General features: G+C 42.0%; 1 protein-coding gene across 3 annotated transcripts in view; it reads left to right on the forward strand.

Moving 5' to 3' along the window:
* Nucleotides 1-1,095: 1,095 nt before the first annotated feature.
* Nucleotides 1,096-19,093, forward strand: part of snap25a (synaptosome associated protein 25a) — a 51,541-nt gene continuing 33,543 nt past the window's right edge. The window contains exons 1-2 of one of the 3 annotated variants that reach the window (XM_034076232.2): nucleotides 1,103-1,253; nucleotides 12,797-13,185. The gene's annotated coding sequence lies outside the window, so the exon portion shown is untranslated. Of the gene's footprint in view, nucleotides 1,254-12,796; nucleotides 13,186-19,093 lie in introns of all 3 variants that reach the window. The other 2 variants (XM_034076234.2, XM_034076231.2) reach the window with 2 other exon arrangements.

Raw genomic sequence — 19,093 nt, forward strand, 5'->3', positions numbered from 1 at the left:
ACTTGCCCTGAAACCACTCCTTTGTTATCGTGGCTGTGTGCTTAGGGTCGTTGTCCTGTTGAAAGGTGAACCTTTGCCCCAGTCTGAGGTCCAGAGCGCTCGTTGGGACCTTCAATGCTGCAGACATTTTTCTGTACCCTTCCCCAGATCTGTGCCTTGATACATACCTGTCTCTGAGGTCTAAAGACAAGTCCTTGGACCTCATGACTTGGTTTGTGCTCTGATATGCACTGCCAACTGTGGGACCCAGACAGGTGTGTTCCTTTCCAAGTCATGTCCAATCAATTGAATTGACCACAGGTGGACTCCAGTCAAGTTATAGAAACATCTCAAGGATGATCAGTGGGAACGGGATGCGCCTGAGCTCAATTTTCAGTGTCAAAGCAAAGGGTGTGAAATACTTATGAACATGTGATATTTCATTTTATTATTTTTAACACGTTTGCAAAAAAATCTTTAAAAACGTTTTCACTTTGTCATTATGGGGTATTGTGTGTGGAATGTTGAGAAACACAATGAAATTAATCCATTTTTAAATAAGGCTGTAACATAACAAAATGTGAAAAAAGTTAAGGGGTATGAATACTTTCCAGATGCACTGTACAAGCACAACAACCTATTAAACACTACAGGCGAAGGAAAACCTAAAAGTGACAATGACAGTGCAAATCTGTAGTGTTTTTGGCACATGGCCTAATTTTATTGTGGTGACATAATGAAAAAGCACCTATTAGTTTGCATACAACAAATCTTGTGATACATTTAGGGTTAATGGTGAGAATCAGATGCATGTCATCCTGTGTCTGTATCCATATTTAAAATCTGATCCTCATGAATAATGCATATGCTATTCGATCTACAGTATACCTGAAAAACTGTGGCGGGATACAAACCACCCAACGGTATCATTTCAAACTGTACACCTGAGATCATGAAAATAATCATCTGCCCGTTCTAACAAAGGCTTTTTGAAGTCTCTCTCTCTCTGTCATATATCTATTAAAAGCTGCTGCTGACGTCAAAAGTGTCCACCATCTTTGACGAGAGCTGCACTGCCCCCCCCCCCCCCCCCCCCCCGGTTCCCCAAACCATTGAAGAAGAAGTGAGGAGGACTCCGCCGACGCTTAGCAGTGCCTTTGCAGCATCCCAGTCATATTCAGAGAGAGAGAGAGAGAGAGGCTGTGTCGGTTAGCTGTTGATATCCGCAGACATTTCCTCCCAAACTGACTGCGGGGCACCGACAACAGGCACAGGTAAGACCCGAGACTCTTTATACTCCTTTTCTACTAATCTTATTTCTTACTTGGGTTGTTTTGTGCGCATTGAAGCAGTTTGTTATTCGTGAAAGGCAAGCGTTGGATTTCTGAATCAGGGTGAAGCTTTTTGGGGTTTCCTCATCTTTGGGAATATAGAGGATGATTTGCGGTGTTATAACTCAGAAGACATGGAAGAAAAGCAATGCGTGAACTTGCCGGGTGATAAATCCCTCACGCGCTGTGGATGCGGAGCGCTATAATGCGTAAAATGCAATGTGGGCGTTTACAGAACCTTGGACAGCGGCAGAGAAGGAAACCCACAGCGAGGAGGTGAACTGCAGCTCCATCTAAACACCGCATTGTGAAGTGAGAAAAAAAAGATTCGGGGTCGTGTCTGAGCCAAGCATTTCTCCCAGCCATTTTAGATCTAAATCAATGACTGAGAGCCTCGCCCCCCTCCTTCTCGGAGCTGATAGCCGCAGCAGGTAGACCGCTGATGTCGCAGCGAGGTGAGGGGAATCACGAAGCAGCATCTGTTAGCCCGGAGAACGAAACAGCATCTCCCGCTGACTCCAGGAGAGGATTCTGGGTGATTGCGGTGCATGTGGTCTGATGAACTGAATGTCATGTTACTGTAAACTGCGCCATGGTGGAAGTCGGTGGGAGAAGGGTAGCCGATATGCGTCTCCCCCTTTTTTAATTTGTTTTTACGCATTGCCTTTAGGCCTACTTATAAAATGTACGTGATAGAGGGGAAACTATCCCATGGTCAAGGTGCGGGTGGTGGGGGTGGTGGGGGTGGATGGAGGTGAGTAAGGTCTCCGGGGAGGACCACGGTGAAACCCGCACTATGACACCCCCCTCCCCCCCCCCCCCCCCCCCCTCTGTATTCATTCATCAAACGAACATCACTGTCAATCACGCATGGCGCACAGAGGCTCATTTGGTACTGCACATGTAAACCAGCTTGCATTTAGATTGCACCATATTAGTGCATACTGTATATAAATAAAAGGCAAGTGTGCAATTTCTTCTAAATTTGACTTAATTTGCTGTTTCTAAAAAGCATGTAGGAGACAGACTTGACACTATGGTGTATGTCATGATTTTTCACATCATGCCAAATGGGTTTTTGGGGAACGAGGACGATTCTTGCTGGTATGGACGTTTGGGCTGAGCAACAATGGTGGATGTCTGGATTGTGTGTGGTGAATTGACGCCCCTGTGCAGCATGTCACGCACAGCGCACACACCATGGCTGCTTGTTAGAGGAACCTCACACGGGGATGTAGACATACATGGTTGTTGGGTATCTTTTGAGTGTGCGGCACTCATGACACACTCATGTTGATCTGTGGGATTATTTCATATTAGCTCACATGGCAGCATGACTTGCTGTCACCTCAGGGTTAATGTGTGCCCCCGGGAACCCTGCATGAGGATCACAAGAAGATGTTCTCACATTCCTTGAGTGAGTTTGTAATGACCTGAAAGACACGGATTGGATCATACATCAAAAGCAAACAAACATGAGTTGATTAATGAAGAACAGCCTGTGTTCATTACAATGACACATTATAGCCTGCAGTGCAGAGAGCACAGTAGAGCCCCAAAGGATGCTCCAGTTGCCATGACCGCTATACCATGTCGCGTTATGCGGCTAGCAGTGTTTGGACTGCAGAGAGGGAGAGAGAGACGGAAGCAGGGGGGGGCTATACTGCACACACTGTGACAGGGGGCTGCTCTCTGAATAAATGGTGACTCACAACAGCATCGCCATCACCATCAACCGTCCACTGATTGTGTCCCAGAAACACCCTGGCCATTGTTCATTTCAAACAGGCGCTTTCACGCCTGCATTGTATCTTTGTGAAATGGAGCTAAAGATTGATGTCGGTGAACGCTGAGGCGGCTGCGCATTGCGTGTTTCTGTGCAGGTACAGGTCTTAATTGTTTCGTATATCCCAAATGTACGCACGTTAACATTCCATTATCATCTTTCATGATATAATCAATGAGAAAGTAGCATTTAAAATGTTTGGAGCATTCTCTTCGGCATATCTCTTGCTACTTTGGATAAAAGGATCATTTATTGTCATTGTGAAACTCAGGGATGTGCAGCAAATGCATGTATAGTGCCGTTCTGCTGAGTAAGAATAACAAAAAAGGCAAAGAAACTATTTGATAAGAGTGGGGATGATTAATGTAATGCCGTGTTGCTCTCTGGCCTTCACTTATCAAACATACGTCTTCTTTTCCTCATCGACACGAGCAGATAAAAGTCCTTTTGGGAGCAAACCCCATGTTTTGCTCTTCATAATTGCATCACAAATAGCTGTTTATATTCAGGCCTTGCATCCAGCTTAGAGCTTCAGAAAAGAAAACAACTACCTGCTGAAAGAAGAGAAAGTAAAGCATCCTTTGCTCAAGGGCATTTGTTTGTACTGCAGTTGTTTCTCTCTCTCTCACCCAGTTCAGGTTTTATCTGCATGACAAACAAAATTGTCTTCGTGGATTCAGCAGAACTTGTTCAGCCGCTGTCGCATTAGTCACTTGTCCCGAATAATGCCCCGTGGTGCTCAAGTATGCTGTTCTGTCTGTATTTTCTGAACAGCAGAGTGCTTTTTCGATCATACTCCATAGCCAGAGGAGAATTGGATATTCTGTCTGCTTCTTGGAGACATCATAACGGGTCATATACTGTTCAGGATATTGTGTTTTCTCTCAGTGCAAAATCATCAAGCCATGGGAAATAAAAATTCATCATTATGACTTGAAAATATTTACTATTGATTTTGACTTATTAATGTCATCAGTCTTCATAGATGTGGCTCCCCTGCTGGTCTAAGAGTGAAACAAACTCATTCAGTTATTGTTCAGTTAAAATTCATTAAATGATGTCTGCCACCTTATATATTTATATGTAAGGCTTTACTGATGTGCCACAATAATGTATCCTGATGTTATTGAGTTAAATATTAATAAGAGGCGCATTCACACTGCGGTACTTTTCCCACAGAGGTTCATGCGAACTTAGTTCATGATCGCGTTCACACCAAAAAGAGCCGGTACTAAAATTAGTTAATGCGAACCTTTTTACCCCCTCGAAAGTCCCTGCTCGAAAGCAGGGACTTTCGAGCGGCTCTTTTGTGAGAAAAGAGCTATATTTCTGATTGGCTGGGCGGATTGCAAACCACGCCCTGTAAAACTCCCAAAAAGTTTTGAGAAGCGGCCATTTTATTATCCTCGCATTAGCATTATTAGCATTAGCATTAGCCCAGCGCAGAAACGCAGAGAGACTAACTTATGGCAACACAAAATAAAACGTGGGAGCGGTGGAGATGAGGAGGTGTCAGCGTTCTGGCGATTTACTCGGAAGGCTTCAGTAGAAGCTGCTGGGAGTCCCAGCAGCTTCTACTGAAGCCAGTCCCCAACTCCGGGGACTTCCGGCCGGGGACTTTGGGCGGCAGTATACGCCGTGAAGTGGTTCGCGGCCTGCCAGTAAACCCAAAGCAGAAGAAGAAGAAGTGACGTCAGCAGCTTCATTTGCCTAATCCTCCCCCAGGGACTTTTTCCGGTGTGAACGCGATCTGTACTTAGTTCGCATGAACCTTTGTGGGAAAAGTACCGCAGTGTGAATGCGCCTATTGTGGCTTTCCAAGTTAACATTGATTGATATGACTGCGATTAAATCAGCATATTCTTCTGCCAGGGGATGCCACCCCTCAGAATCTCCTGCCACCCCATGAATATTTGTCTAGATCCGCCCCTGCTTACGTGGTTACTTGTATAGGTTGAGGTTGTTCTAGGCTGTTGCTTGGCGTGGCGAGAGTATTGCTCCACTTTCTCCGGTCCCCGAGACTCGGCTTCCAGTAGCTCTGGAGAGAGCTTTCGCACCTGTGGCCACTAACCGTCATCATTTCTCTGCTATGTTTCAAGACCCGCATCACTCCACTGCTCCCATGTTTTTTTTTGTGTTGCCATAAGTTAGTCTCTCTGCGTTGGTGAGCGGGGCTAATGCTAATAATGCTAATGCCAGCAAATACAATGGCGGCTTCACAATGCTTTTCAGAGTTTTACGGGGCGTGGTTTGCAATTCGCCCAGCCAATAGAAATTGGTACTTTTCTCTCCCCAGGAGAGTACCACCTCTCTAGCAGGCACTAAAAATGGGGGTAAAAGTTCCTGGCACTAAGTACTCTTTTTGGTGTGTATGCGACATAAGGGGTACTAACGGAACTAAACGGGAAAAGTACGGGGAAAAGTGTGAACGTGCCTAATTCTACCCGTAATATACGCTCATTATATCACGGCTAAGAACCAATCAGATTGCTTGATTTGACTTGTCCGTTTTATTATTCAAATTAACTACTACAAATAACACAAACACATATGGTTTTAGAGAGGGAGATACCGTTCAACCCATAAACAACCATTATTAACATACAACACTCCTTGAAACACCTCAATGTGTCCATTTTACTTACTTACTTTATTTACATAGTGAACAAACATAACATAACATTTGAGTATATCACGGCTAGCTGTTTTCAGTTCTTAAGCTAAGATAAAGCTGGAAGGTTATCTTATTATATAACGTTTTACATTAGATTGGATTGTACTTTATTGTTATTGCACAGAGAACAGATACTGAGAAGCCAGAACAAAGTCTTGGCAAGAAAGTAAATAAGCATACTTGTCAAACTTTTCCTGTGAATGAAATGGTAGATAATAGCCCTGATTTAGATGGAAAACAGGATCCAGCTTTGAGGTTTTTTAAGAGAAAGTGTTTATTTTTCCAAACTCAGGGGCTCATCAGAAGTTAAAATGCCGAGTCAGGGTGAGAGCTTTTTTTGTGTCGAGTCAGCCCTCACGGGACGACCTCTCACTTTCAGAAACACTCCACATGTGGACAACAAAAGAGAAACAAAATGGCTGCTACAATGAAGTGGTGCATTGCTTCTAACCACGTAGGGAAAAAAGTTGAATTATCAAAGCAATAGTTTGTTACTTTTATCAGTTTGTTTTATTGGTTTTATTTTTATTTAGCTATGTTTCCTCAAACTTGTCAGGTGGATAGTCATATTGCATTATGGGTAGCTAAATGCTTATTAATGAAGATGGGTTTGGGATATTGATTGAGGCTCGTTTCAGTGCTGGCACAAAAGCCTGACGTCTCTATATTTAGTTGTATTCATCGTACCTCCTGTTTTACCCTCGATATGACAGCAACAGAGAGTTCATATTATCTCCCTCTTGCTTTGATGCTTTTCTGGAACTGAAAAAAATAACTCCCACATGGTTTTAGCCACTTTTATGAGTCAGTTATCTTCGAGGCCAATCCACCGCGCTGTCATCATTCTGCCATCTGTCTTCTCTCCCGCTCTCACAGGGTAACATTATTATTCTTTTGATTAATGAAGGGAATTTAGAGAAGGAAAAAGAATGTTATTACAGTGAGAGGGAAGGAGAGAAGCGAGATAGAGACAATGGAATAATGGAGAATAAATGAGGGAGAGAAATACTGTGAATACTTCCTGTGTGAAAGTGTTGTTTTAAAACAGATAGTTGTTCCTATCCAGATTATATATTTGTAATTGTATTAAACCTTTATCAAACCAGGAGAGTTCCGTCTCAATAAAGAATATATTCTAGAGCTGGCGACCCATACGCAGTGTCTGCTGCCAAGTACTCGGAACATTTCAGGTAATGTCATCCTCGATCTTCCTCTTTCACCACAGTATCTCTAAAAAGGGCACTCTCTGGCCCAAAAGTATCTTTACATTTTTGTTCAAGTGGGACCTTGAGAAATGAAATGCAATCACATAGAAAAAAAACATGCCAGAGGACAAAACTATAAAAGCAAGTGGCCATATTCACAAACGTGCTCTTTTCCAACCGTCCACTGATTGTGTCCCAGAAACACCCTGGCCATTGTTCATTTCAAACAGGCGCTTTCACGCACGCATTGTATCTTTGTGAAATGGAGCTAAAGATTGATGCCGGTGAACGGTGAGGCGGCTGCGCATTGCGTGTTTCTGTGCAGGTACAGGTCTTATTTGTTTCGTATATCCCAAATGTACGCACGTTAACATTCCATTATCATCTTTCATGATATAATCAATGAGAAAGTAGCATTTGACATTTGGAGCATCCTCTTTGGCATATCTCTTGCTACTTTGGATAAAAGGATCATTTATTGTCATTGTCAAGCAGATGTGCAGCAAATGCATTTATCTTCATGTTCTGCGAAGTAAATAACAAAAAAGGCAAAGAAACTATTTGATAAGAGTGGAGATGATTAATGTAATGCCGTGTTGCTCTCTGGCCTTCACTTATCAAACATGCGTCGTCTTTTCCTCATCTACACGAGCAGATAAAAGTCCTTTTGGGAGCAAACCCCATGTTTTGCTCTTCATAATTGCATCACAAATAGCTGTTTATATTCGGGCCTTGAATCCAACTTCAAGACAAGCTTCAGAAAAGAAACAACTACCTGCTGAAAGAAGAGAAAGAAAAGCATCCTTTGCAACATTCTGTATAGGAACTTGGCACAAAATGTATATATATTTTTGTAAATCAGAAATAATTTTGATAAATCATGCCCTGTAATAAACACTGGTTCTCATATTTGACTATAGCAAGCTGATATTAGGGCAATTGCATTTGAGAATTGAATTGGCACAGAAAGAAAACCTTAAAAGTAAGGGTGCAAAATTCACTAATGCTCTTTTTTGTTTATTCCGTACGAGAATTTGGCACAAAATCTGTTTATATTGTTGGGGTAAAATGGGAAAAATTGCCTGTAATAAGAAATGATTGTACCAATGTACGCACTAATAAACGTTACTTAACATATTACTCAGTGTACTTTAGAGAGTACTTGTCCATGGACAAGTGAGTTTGGAAATGTACTTGTCCGAATACATTTTTCACTTGTCCAGAATGGACCAAAATTGGGGCCACTGGAATCTTCTTCTTCGTCATCGTATTTTACATTTTCCCACGGTTTTTATGACACCGCTAACGTAAGTGAGCGGTAAGATTTTACTGCATCACACATAGGGTTGGGTATCGTTTAGTTTATCGTTACGGCCCGTCTACACTACAGGCATCAAAAAATCTTGAAGCTGGGCGTGTCTGAGACTTGGTGATTTCTCGCACCCAAGGCGACCAACAACCAATCAGGAAACTCCCGCCCGCCCCCGGCATACAAAGCAATAGCAATGTTAAAACGAAGTAAACTGGATATAAAATCCCCAAACAGGCGAAAACCTACCAGTCTCACCCACTGTCTCTGCCACCTCCCTCCATGCCTGGTTCCTCCGGTTTGTATCCCGGTAGATGAACAGAGACTGATCAAACAGCACCGGGTGATTCACTACCGCTATAATGAATTTTCCCTCAATTTTTTTGAATATGAGGAAATGACCTGCGTAGTCTCTCCCAGCATACACGCGGTTTGATTGGCTAGCGCTTGTACTGGCAGATTTGCATACGCGGGATTTGATTGGCCAAGCATCTAGCCTCAAAAGTTGAACATTGTTGAAGCCATGCCATGCCATGCCATGCTCCCCACAATGCAGTTCGGCGAAGTTTAAAAATCTTCTACGTCACCCCATTGAAATGAATGGGCGAAGCGTTGAAAGCATTTTTCGATGCCTGTAGTGTAGACGGGCCGTAACGGCGAGATGCATTTCCTGAGGAATCGACAAGCAGAACCGAAACTAACATTTATAAATGAACAAATGGAGGGCACGTACAATTTGCGAATGAGTTCTGCCTTTTGTAAACTGAATGTATCAATAATTTGTCAATAAACGTCACTTGTCCGCCGGACAAGTCAATTGACAGATCTACTTGTCCGATATTGTAAATAACACGTCCCGGATGGTGGGACGTGTACTTTTTCGCACACTGATTACTTAATAAACATAGGGTCTCATATTGTATGTATTGTATGGCAAGCTGATATTATGAAGCGTAGTCGCTTGTATGTGTGTGTGTGTGCGTGGATATGATGCAGCATCCTCCGGTTTCACATTGATCTGTAGCTTTAAACAAATGACTTTCACCAACACATTAGCCTTGGTTTCAGCAGCATTACATTGCAAACCATCTCTTTCAGACTAAAGCTTCTATTTCCAGAATAAAAGCATGTATAGATGTTTTATCTCTGCATCAGTGAAGCATAAAGTTGCCATTTCATATGCTCGGGTCAACATGAATACGGCCTCCTCCCTTTACATGACATGGCTTTGTGTGCTCAGGTGCAGGGACAATACAACTGGACAGTATCAGTCTTCTGCAAACACGGCTTTCATTCTGTGATCAGTGGACTGTTATGGGCTGTTTGCCTTGGTGACTTTGTTGCTGTAGGTGTGTTTGTGAGCGTGTTAGTTATGATGCTGCAGTGCAGCTGGAGGTTGTTGGTGCGGTTAGCCTCTGCAATGCTCGACATCAGTGCTTCTCAAAGTGTGGTCCGCAGACCACTGGTGGTCCGTGAGCGCCCCCTAGTGGTCGGTGAGTATATTGGTACAATTTCACATTTGAAATACATTTATTTATTTAAGTTTTCCGCACTCTCGCGGGAATATCTCCGCAATGGAGCGAGCTTAAGTTTCACTTTTGATTGCATGATATAGCCCAGATAAACACCTTCATCAAACATGTTAACACTTGTTTGTACCATTTTCAGGCGATTTGTAAAACACGATGTGTTTTTGGATATTTGTGGAGTTAGGTGGTCCGCGAGTGTTTTTGTATTGGTTAAGTGGTCCTTGGTATGAAACAGTTTGAGAAACACTGATCTACATGAACCTTTAACAAAAGGTGAGGTATAGGAAAGAGGGGGCATGTGTTTCATTTCTCAGTTGATGTGAGCTTTATCACACACAGTATAGTATAAAGACTGCAAGGAATGATATGGCATAATGGAACTTATGGTGTGACGTATTATGCATCTGATTTGACTTAAGTAGAGCAGCAATGATAAGTCAACAACAGAAAGACTATCTACGGGCCTTGTAATTATCAAAATGATCAAAAATCATCAACTGTTTTGACAATTGATTCATTTTATGATATTTTTACTGCAAAAAGTGGCAGATTTGTACATTAAATGTGCAGATTTCCTGCTTTTCTTTATTGTATATCAGAAATAAGTGAACATCTTTTGTTTGATTTTAGGATTTGAAGACATCGTCATAGACTTTGAGAAATTAAAAAGGATATATTTATTGTAGATTGAATGATTAATGATGAGTCTAGAAAATAATCTGCAGAATAATTGATAATAAATATTGTTGTTATTTTCAGCCTTACCTTTTTGTCTATTTTGTTTCCATTTGACTAAGACTTCATCAATAATATAATGGCATTGATATATTATATAATGCCTAAATATGTCTCATGAGCAGTAAAGGGTGTCAGTATAAGTGATTATTGATTGTTTTTTGAATGACCTCCACACTGGAGGTCAGCATTGTCCCATTGAGCATTCGCTGAAGACGTTCAAATATGACGGTATTCAAAGGATGTCTAATTTCTTACTTTTTAGTTGTTTTATCCATTTAACTCATGTGTTAAGCAAAGAATGACAGAGACGTGAATTTCTTTGAATTATTTATTATTTATCTTCTATAATAGTTGACTAAATATTTTAGTTTTTTTTAGCCAAATTCCAAAGAATAGCACACATTGTAAATAAATAGTTGTATGAGCATTTTACCTATATTCATACATATAGGCCGACCATTTGATCTGTAATGAAATTATAGTTAGCTACAGCAATTTGTAATAACAATTCTTCATATTTTTTAATTATTTCTTAATAAACCAAAAAACACCTTGGTTGTTCTTTTGTTGGCTCAAACACAAAGAGGAGGCAGCAGAGGTGGCATTTTATATTTTATGATGAGTGTATTCCTTCAATTGTACATATACCTAATTGCCTTTAAATGTCTTTATTCAATGACTTTTTAAATGATGAACAGGCCCTTGTATGTGGCCGGTCTTATAGCCCCCTGATGATGATGAAGTACAGACTGGACTGTAAAATAAACTCTGGTGATATTTGATTTGATTTTCTTCCTGGAGTCTGGTGCCACCATCCCCGACAGTACATGCTCCATGCCAACAACTGTGACCAACGGTGAATGAAAAACATCGATATTGATTTGGGCACAACAATTTTTTAGTCCCTTACGGAACTCAGCCTTTCCACTCCGCGGACAGCTTTAACGTTCCCTGCCTAGGGTTCCATCAACACGCAGATATAAAACGGAACATCTGCTGCATCTCTCACCAGAGAACCTTCGCATCTCTCCGTCCTGACGTTTATTACGTAATAAAACACGAGAGTTTGTGCTTCTAATTCAAAACAGGCTGCAGTGGCCTGTGCATACATTGCTTGGTTGATTGTTGCTCATATGTTTATCTGCACCGCCATCTTCTCGAACCCCCTCACCCCATCTGAGCCCTCCCACTATATCCCCCTTTTTAAAGAAGAAGAAGAAGAAGAAGAAGAAGAAGAAGAAGAAGAAGAAGAAGAAGAAGAAGAAGAAGAAGAAGAAGAAGAAGAAGAAGAAGAAGAAGAAGAAGAAGAATACATATTTTATTAATTTAGTGGTTATAAAGTTGCAGTTAAAATACACATGTGCAAATAGAAAATTAAATAAGTTATTACAAACGCATGTCATAATGCAGTGGTGTCAGAGCAAAGGGGCAGCCATTTTCCCATGCCCTGGGGGTTCGGTGCCTTGCTTAAGGACACCTCAACAGGGCCGAGGAGTCACACTTCTACCCGCACCAGTGTACACTACTATTTGCTTTTGTCGGTGCGTATGGGGACTCAAACCAGTGACCATCTGGTGACTATCCAATTCCCAAGCTAAGTCCCTACTGTTGAGAACAATATGTAAAGGTCTTTTACCCAGTTTATCACTCAGATGTGGTGTGGCAGGATCTATATCGCTTCGTTGATGCAGCCAATGTCTTTGTCAATTATCCCGCTGTAACTCCCAATACATCTTCAGTGTCTGGCATCAGTCGAGCTCTCCAGTGTGCTCCGTAACTTCAGAGTCCTTGCTCCAGAAACGTTCCCTACACCTACTTCCACTTCTATTAGGCAGCTATTATATAGAGCGCCTAGGGAGGGGGTCAGGGGCATTTCGGCCATACTTGGTCATTCCAGGACTTGAACCGGCCATATTCCAGTTCCCAGGTCAAGTCCCTACTGCCAACATCAGCTCATGGGCACCCCTCCCTGTCACCTCTTGTTTGTCAAATGTAATGTCCTGACCCTGTTCTAGACAAAAACGTCATTTGTAATAGCCTCATGGTAACCAATGGCTGCCCCATTGGATGAGCGTGTTTTGCATTCATGACCTCTGTCCCCCACGGAGACAGCAGATGTGACAGTGGGACTGGAGGGTGTTTGCAGTGCTCATATTTGCTGTGTTATGCAGTGCATACTGAATCATGGCCTTCTTTTCTTCTCTTTTCATCCTTGTGTGTGTCTGTTCTTCTCTTCTTTCTACAGTAGCTCAAAATAAACACCTCAGTCTGCCCACTGGGATGCTTTTGTCCCGCCGTCTATTGTCCCTCGAAGCAGGACGCTGGCTGATAAGGAGCCATGCCGCTCAGGACCAATAAGAAATGGGTTTGGAGTGGGGGGGAGATGAGCTGTAAATCACCAGCCTTGCCCTTGTCTCACCCTCGCTCTGTCTGGTCTCTATTAGCAAATGTAGCGGTTACACCACCTTCAAGAGACAATACATATGATGATGGCTTAGTTTAACTTTGGTGCTGCGTGATAATGGGTGAAGTACAGCAGTATTTACATTAACATACACACAGGTCATCGTGTGGCTATCCCTCAAGCTGTTCATGAAGGAGATTATGAGAGGAGGTGTGTGACTGGAATACCAAGTGAGTAACTGCCCATCAAAGTCAATTATGCCTTCACACCTCCAGAAAACATTCAACTGTAACTTCTGGCATCCCGGAAACACACTCACCCAGGGGCGGACTGGGGGGGAAAAGTGGCCCGGGGATTAATTGACAGACAGGCCCACTTAATGCACGGCATGTATCGGCCGGCCGGCGACGAAAGTATGTTACTTAACAAAAAACCCTATGCCTTTAATGTTATTTTGGACAATTATTCATATAGTAATCACATTACCTGAGCCCTTGAGTTGCCTAGAGCAAAAAAATAGTTACGGCATATATTTAGTGATTTTAATGTTAACAGATCATCGATGCAATAACATTTTGACCCAATTTGCCTGACTTGACACATGGAATAAAACATGGGCGACGTACGAAGCATCCTCAATGTGGGTGAGTTTAACAGGGGGTGTGGGCAAGTGGTGGACCTCACCTCCTCTAGGGGGGTCCGGGGACAAGCTCCCCCGAGAAGATTCTTTTTTAAATGTCGAAGTTCAATGCATCAATCTGGTCCATTTTGAGAGCAAAATTAGGGACTAAATCTATGTCAGTCAGTAGGGGCTTGGACTGTGAGCCGTAGGGTCGCCGGTTCAAGTCCCCGACCAGACCTATTTGGAGTGTGGACTTCTACTTGGAGAGGTCCCAGTTCACCTCCTGCCCTGCCGTGGTGCCCTTGAGCAAGAAACCAGACAAGGCTGTACCTTTAGTAATGAATATTACATGTTGTGAGGAAATCTGTCCACCAATAATTCCAATAAGTAATCCAAAATGTATTCACTTCAGGTTTACGAAAGTAACTGTAATCAGATTACTCGTTTTTCAAATGTAACACGAGCTGAATACAGTTACTTGATTTTTGTATTCTGATTACGTAACGCCGTTACATGTATTCCGTTACAACCCAACCCTGGTCACACCCCACTGGGCTGGGCTGGGCCGGAACACTTACAAATGTGGGCCGGTAGGATTTAGGCAAAAAAAAAAGAATTTATTTATACACACAGCACCGGCCCACCGGGGAAACTCCCGGTATTCCCGATGGCCAGTCCGCCCCTGCACTCACCTACCAACTCGGCTGCATGTACAGATTATTTTCTTTATGGATCAATCATTTGGTCTTTGAAAAAAGTGAAATTACCATTCCAGTTTCTCAAAGTTCAAGGTGATGCATTTTAATGTCTTGTTTCTTCAAGACAAAACCCAAATATATTCACATTAAAGGATTAAAAAACATACGATAAATCTTTGCAATTCTACTTCCTTCAAGTAAGAAACTGATAACACCTCTGACAGTTTCTCAATCCGCTATGTACAGTACCAACAGTCATGCCATTGGCAAGGATAGGATATGTCTCGCATGATTTACTCATGTGTTCTCGAACATGCCTTATCGGAAACTATGGAGGGATTATGTTTGAGTGTTTGTATTTCCTTGCATAAGGAACACAGTATGTGGTTTACTATTTAAAGCTGTCTCTCTGCGTTATTCACCGAGCTCGATAAACTACTTTGGCCTAAATAAATAGTCTGATCATTAAAACATCACAAATAAAACATACCAGGGAAACGTTCCTGTCTAGTGATGTTATCATGCCATGGGGAGGCTTGCAGCAAGGACTGATTATTAACCAGCCTGTATGAGCAATAATCACCAGTCCATTACAGTATGTATAGCATCATTTTAGTATTTTTAAATATGCATGTTGCTCCAACCACACAGCAGGAAGGTGTTCCATTTGCTGTAGCTAAAATATGCAGACTTATTTAAGATGTATATGCAGATTCGTTTTTTGTGGTGCAAATGGTATGTCTTTTCATTTGGCAACTGGTCTCAAATTGTGGTGGAGTTTTTACTTAAAGGTGGGGTAGGTAAGTTTGAGAAACCGGCTCGAGATCGCTAGAATTTGAAAATACACAACCGGAGAAAATCTGCCACTTCCTTACAGAGCCCCTCCTCCAACACACACGAACGCGCACATGACCAATGAGGGCACGAGATAAGTGTGTGCCCCGATGGAAGGCTGACAGGCAGGTAGGCCACCCAATTGGTTGTACTTTTTACAGTATTACGGCTTCTACAGATGACATTTTTGTATGGTTTTTTTGTCAAAGCACTTCAGATATTCATTGCTATCGGGATGTTAAGAGCATTCCATGGAATATAACAAAAAGTGTATCTCGAGCCGGTTTCTGAAACGTACCTACCCCACCTTTAAACAAGTACAGTGTCTCTATTAGGCTATACTAAAATGCAGTGCTTTTAGCTACAGAAAATACTTACATTCGTATGCAAGTATCAGCTTAAATCAGGACTGTACGCCAAGACCAATTCTAAAGGCAGTTTTAACCAAATTAAAACCAAGTCAATAGAATATCTAGTCCTGTTTAAGCCCATATGAAGACATTATCTTCCCAATGCTAACCCTCTGCTCACTTGATCAACTGTATGGATTATAGCTCAATTTGGTTAAAGAAGGCAAAATACTAGATAATAGAGTTCATGTGTAATGAAGGTTTCAATAGTAAATGCAGCCGGATTACTGGCAAAATGCATCACACCCAAGACCAGGCAATTTCCGAATCCAATGATGCATAAGTCCAAGAAGTGCGGTACTTAAAAATGGTCTCAAAACAAAAATATGCCCAACCCTAGAGCCACACCTTGGCTTAAAATGACCAACAAAAAATCATTGATAAAATGTAAATACTTTCCAGCTTGTTTTTTGTTGTTTATCGAGAAGACCTACCATTTCATCTCTAGTTCTTTTTATTCCCTTAACACAGGATTCGCACGTCTGGTCCTCTTCTCAAGGTCACAGCGGAGAAGGTCTCAGGTCTCAGGTCAATAATGCATGACATTCTTTGCAGAGTGCTCCACTGGGATGTCGCTGCTGCTCTTAATGCTAGCTCCTCTGTGCAGAAAGAGCTCCTGCTGGTGTGACACATGGGCTTGCTGTGTGATGTTTCATCACTGTTGTTATTATTCAGGCTTGCTGGGGTTCCTGGAAGGGGGGTGCCATTTTGTCGTCATGGTTATGTAAGGGATTACGTGCAGCGATCCGGTCATTATTGAGAAAATAACCCAGACAAGGTGAGCAGGGCATCGACGTCAAATGCAAATAACACATTGCTTCCACTAAGGAAAAAAAGTCTGCTGAGCTGCCACGGCAACAACATAACTTAAAATGACGGCAGCACTGATGGAGGTTTTCTGCCTCTTAGCGGTCAGTCAGTTCACATTTGCTTTTCCATGAACCCATCTTTAAACACTGCCAGAGCCCATGCCGTGTTCCTGGTTTACTTCTTCTGCTGATTCCAGCTCTTTGAGTCTTTTCACCACTTTCCTTTTCTTACGCCGTTTTCTTGTCTTTGTCTTTCTTTACTGAGGACAGTTTTAGGCATCATAAATCCATAGTTTCGTGCTCTCCACAAATATACAAATGAATATGAAAAAAAAAATCTTGATCTACTTGATCTATTTCAAGCCTTTGTCATTGCTGTATTCTGTACAGAGCGATAGCACCAAGTGAAGAGCTATAGTGACCTTCACAATTAAGACATTTATGCAACAAGATATATTTTTACAAGGGCAATTACCATCAGCATATGCGCTATAGGTATGGCCAGATGGCTAGCAGGAAGGCTATAAACAGGCCGGAAGATAACCTTTAAATTCACTTATTGTATTATTAATCCACTGTGACTGTTATGTTGCTCTGAAGTCCAACCTCGTTATTTTTCAGAGGAGCAGACGCTTTTTCATCTCTGTCAGCTGAGTAGATTGAGATGACACTCGAGTGGCATCTTACAATTATAAAATGTCCACCAACGATATTTAATTCAAAAAGACAAATGTTTGACGTAGGAACGGAGATGCAGCGACTAAAACTGACCGACAAACAAAATGGCTGCCAACACTCACACACATAGAGAAAGAGAAGATAGAGACACATACAACCCGATGTGCATAAAACTAAGATTTATGTTTCACTCGCCACATCCAAGCTCTCCACAGTATCTTACCCTTGAGGTAATTTTCCCTCACATATCGATTAGTATGTCTTACAGCCTTCTAATGTTTCCACGGTATAGGTCTTCAGATAAAAATAGGCAAAATCCAAAAGGACAATAACATCATTTTCTAACCTTGATTTTCCCCCAATGTGATCACTGCCATAAATCGCACAGGAAAATGGAAAGGAGGAGTATATTCAGCATTATATAAGACATTGTTACTTGACCAAACATAACCTGGGTAAGCATCGATTATGTATACTTTAGTTGAGTATTCGACATACTTAAAACAATCAAATACTTACTGATGCACAGTAGAATTAGAAGGTGCGGTCCAGTCTGTGTGATCTTCTTTTTGGTAAAGTGAAAATGAAAGAAGAAGGCAGAGAGGGAGAAATATAAATGACAGCGGAGAGGAAGGATATTAAAGAAGAGTGGAGCAAAATAGATGCGGCTGGTAATCTTCTCCAGTTAGTATGTGATTGGATAGGCTGTGAAATATGCCGTTCCTCGGAGATAGAATGTGCCGGGAATGGAAATAAGGGCATCTCCATATCTAGCCTTATTGTTCCCATGGTGTTTACACTGAAGTGCCAGGAGGGTGGATGGATAGATAGATAGGATTACGGCCCGTCTACACTACAGGCATCAAACGATCTTGAAGCTGAGCGTGTCTGAGGCTTGGCGATTTCTCGCGCCCAAGGCGACCAACAACCAATCAGGAATCTCCCACCCGCCCCCGACATACAAAGCAATAGCAATGTTAAAACTAAGTAAACTGGATATAAAATCCCCAAACAGGCGAAAACCTACCAGTTTCCCCCACTGTCTCTGCCACCTCCCTCCATGCCTGGTTCCTCCGGTTTGTATCCTGGTAAATAGTTCTGGTCGTAAAGAACCGGGTGATTTGCTACCGTCATTTCTCGTTTGGAATATGAGGAAATGAACTGCGGTCTGGCTCTCCCAGCTTGCACGCGGTTTGATTGGCTAGCGCTTGTACTGGCGGGATTTGCATAAACAGGATTAGATTGGCTGATGCCAGCTTCGAAAGCATCGGGAGCCTCAAAAGTTGAACATTGCTCAACTTTTGATGCTCACGATGCTTGCAAAGCCATGCCATGCTCCCCACAATGCAGTTTGGCGAAGATTACAAATATTCTACGTCACCCCATTCAAATGAATGGGCGAAGCGTTGAAAGCATTTTTCGATGCCTGTAGTGTAGATGGGGCGTTAACGTTCTGTAAAAAAAATGTTTTTTACCGTACATAGACATTTGAATTTAGCCGTGTTTATTGCTCATCCAAAATACTGATGAATGTGTTCGGCTTTAATCTATGTGATTACTGCCAAACTAGAAATATACCATATTTTACAGCAACTTTTCTCGTGGCAAAAAAAAGATAATAACTGATTAACTGATAATCAGCAAGGCAACAAGCATCAATAATGGAGTAATAATGTGTGTGTATCTTACTACATATACGCAGGTTGATATATAGCCTAGTTGTGTCTTTTTAATTACTTTTTTCCCCTGTTCTTCTTCTTTATTACCTTCATGTTTACTCTGAGTCAAAAGGTCATGGTTTCAGCATCATGATGACAAACAAAGGAGCATGGGACGCTTGGGTGTGTGAACAAAGGAAAACCCATGTGTTAGCAAATGGACGTTTTGAGGCAGCTGTTTGGCAGATGTTTTGATGGTAATGTCGGATTTCATACCTCCATAAAATTAAGATTAGGATCACTTTTATTAATCCCTGTGGTGAATTCAGTTTTTTCCTCTGGTGCTTTTTTACAATTATGGCCCGAAATACTGACACACACACATGCACAGGACATATATACATGAACAGGTGGCAGAGAGAAAATGGC

This window comes from Pseudochaenichthys georgianus, chromosome 24, assembly GCF_902827115.2.
Source record: "Pseudochaenichthys georgianus chromosome 24, fPseGeo1.2, whole genome shotgun sequence".
Taxonomy (NCBI): Eukaryota; Metazoa; Chordata; class Actinopteri; order Perciformes; family Channichthyidae; genus Pseudochaenichthys; species Pseudochaenichthys georgianus.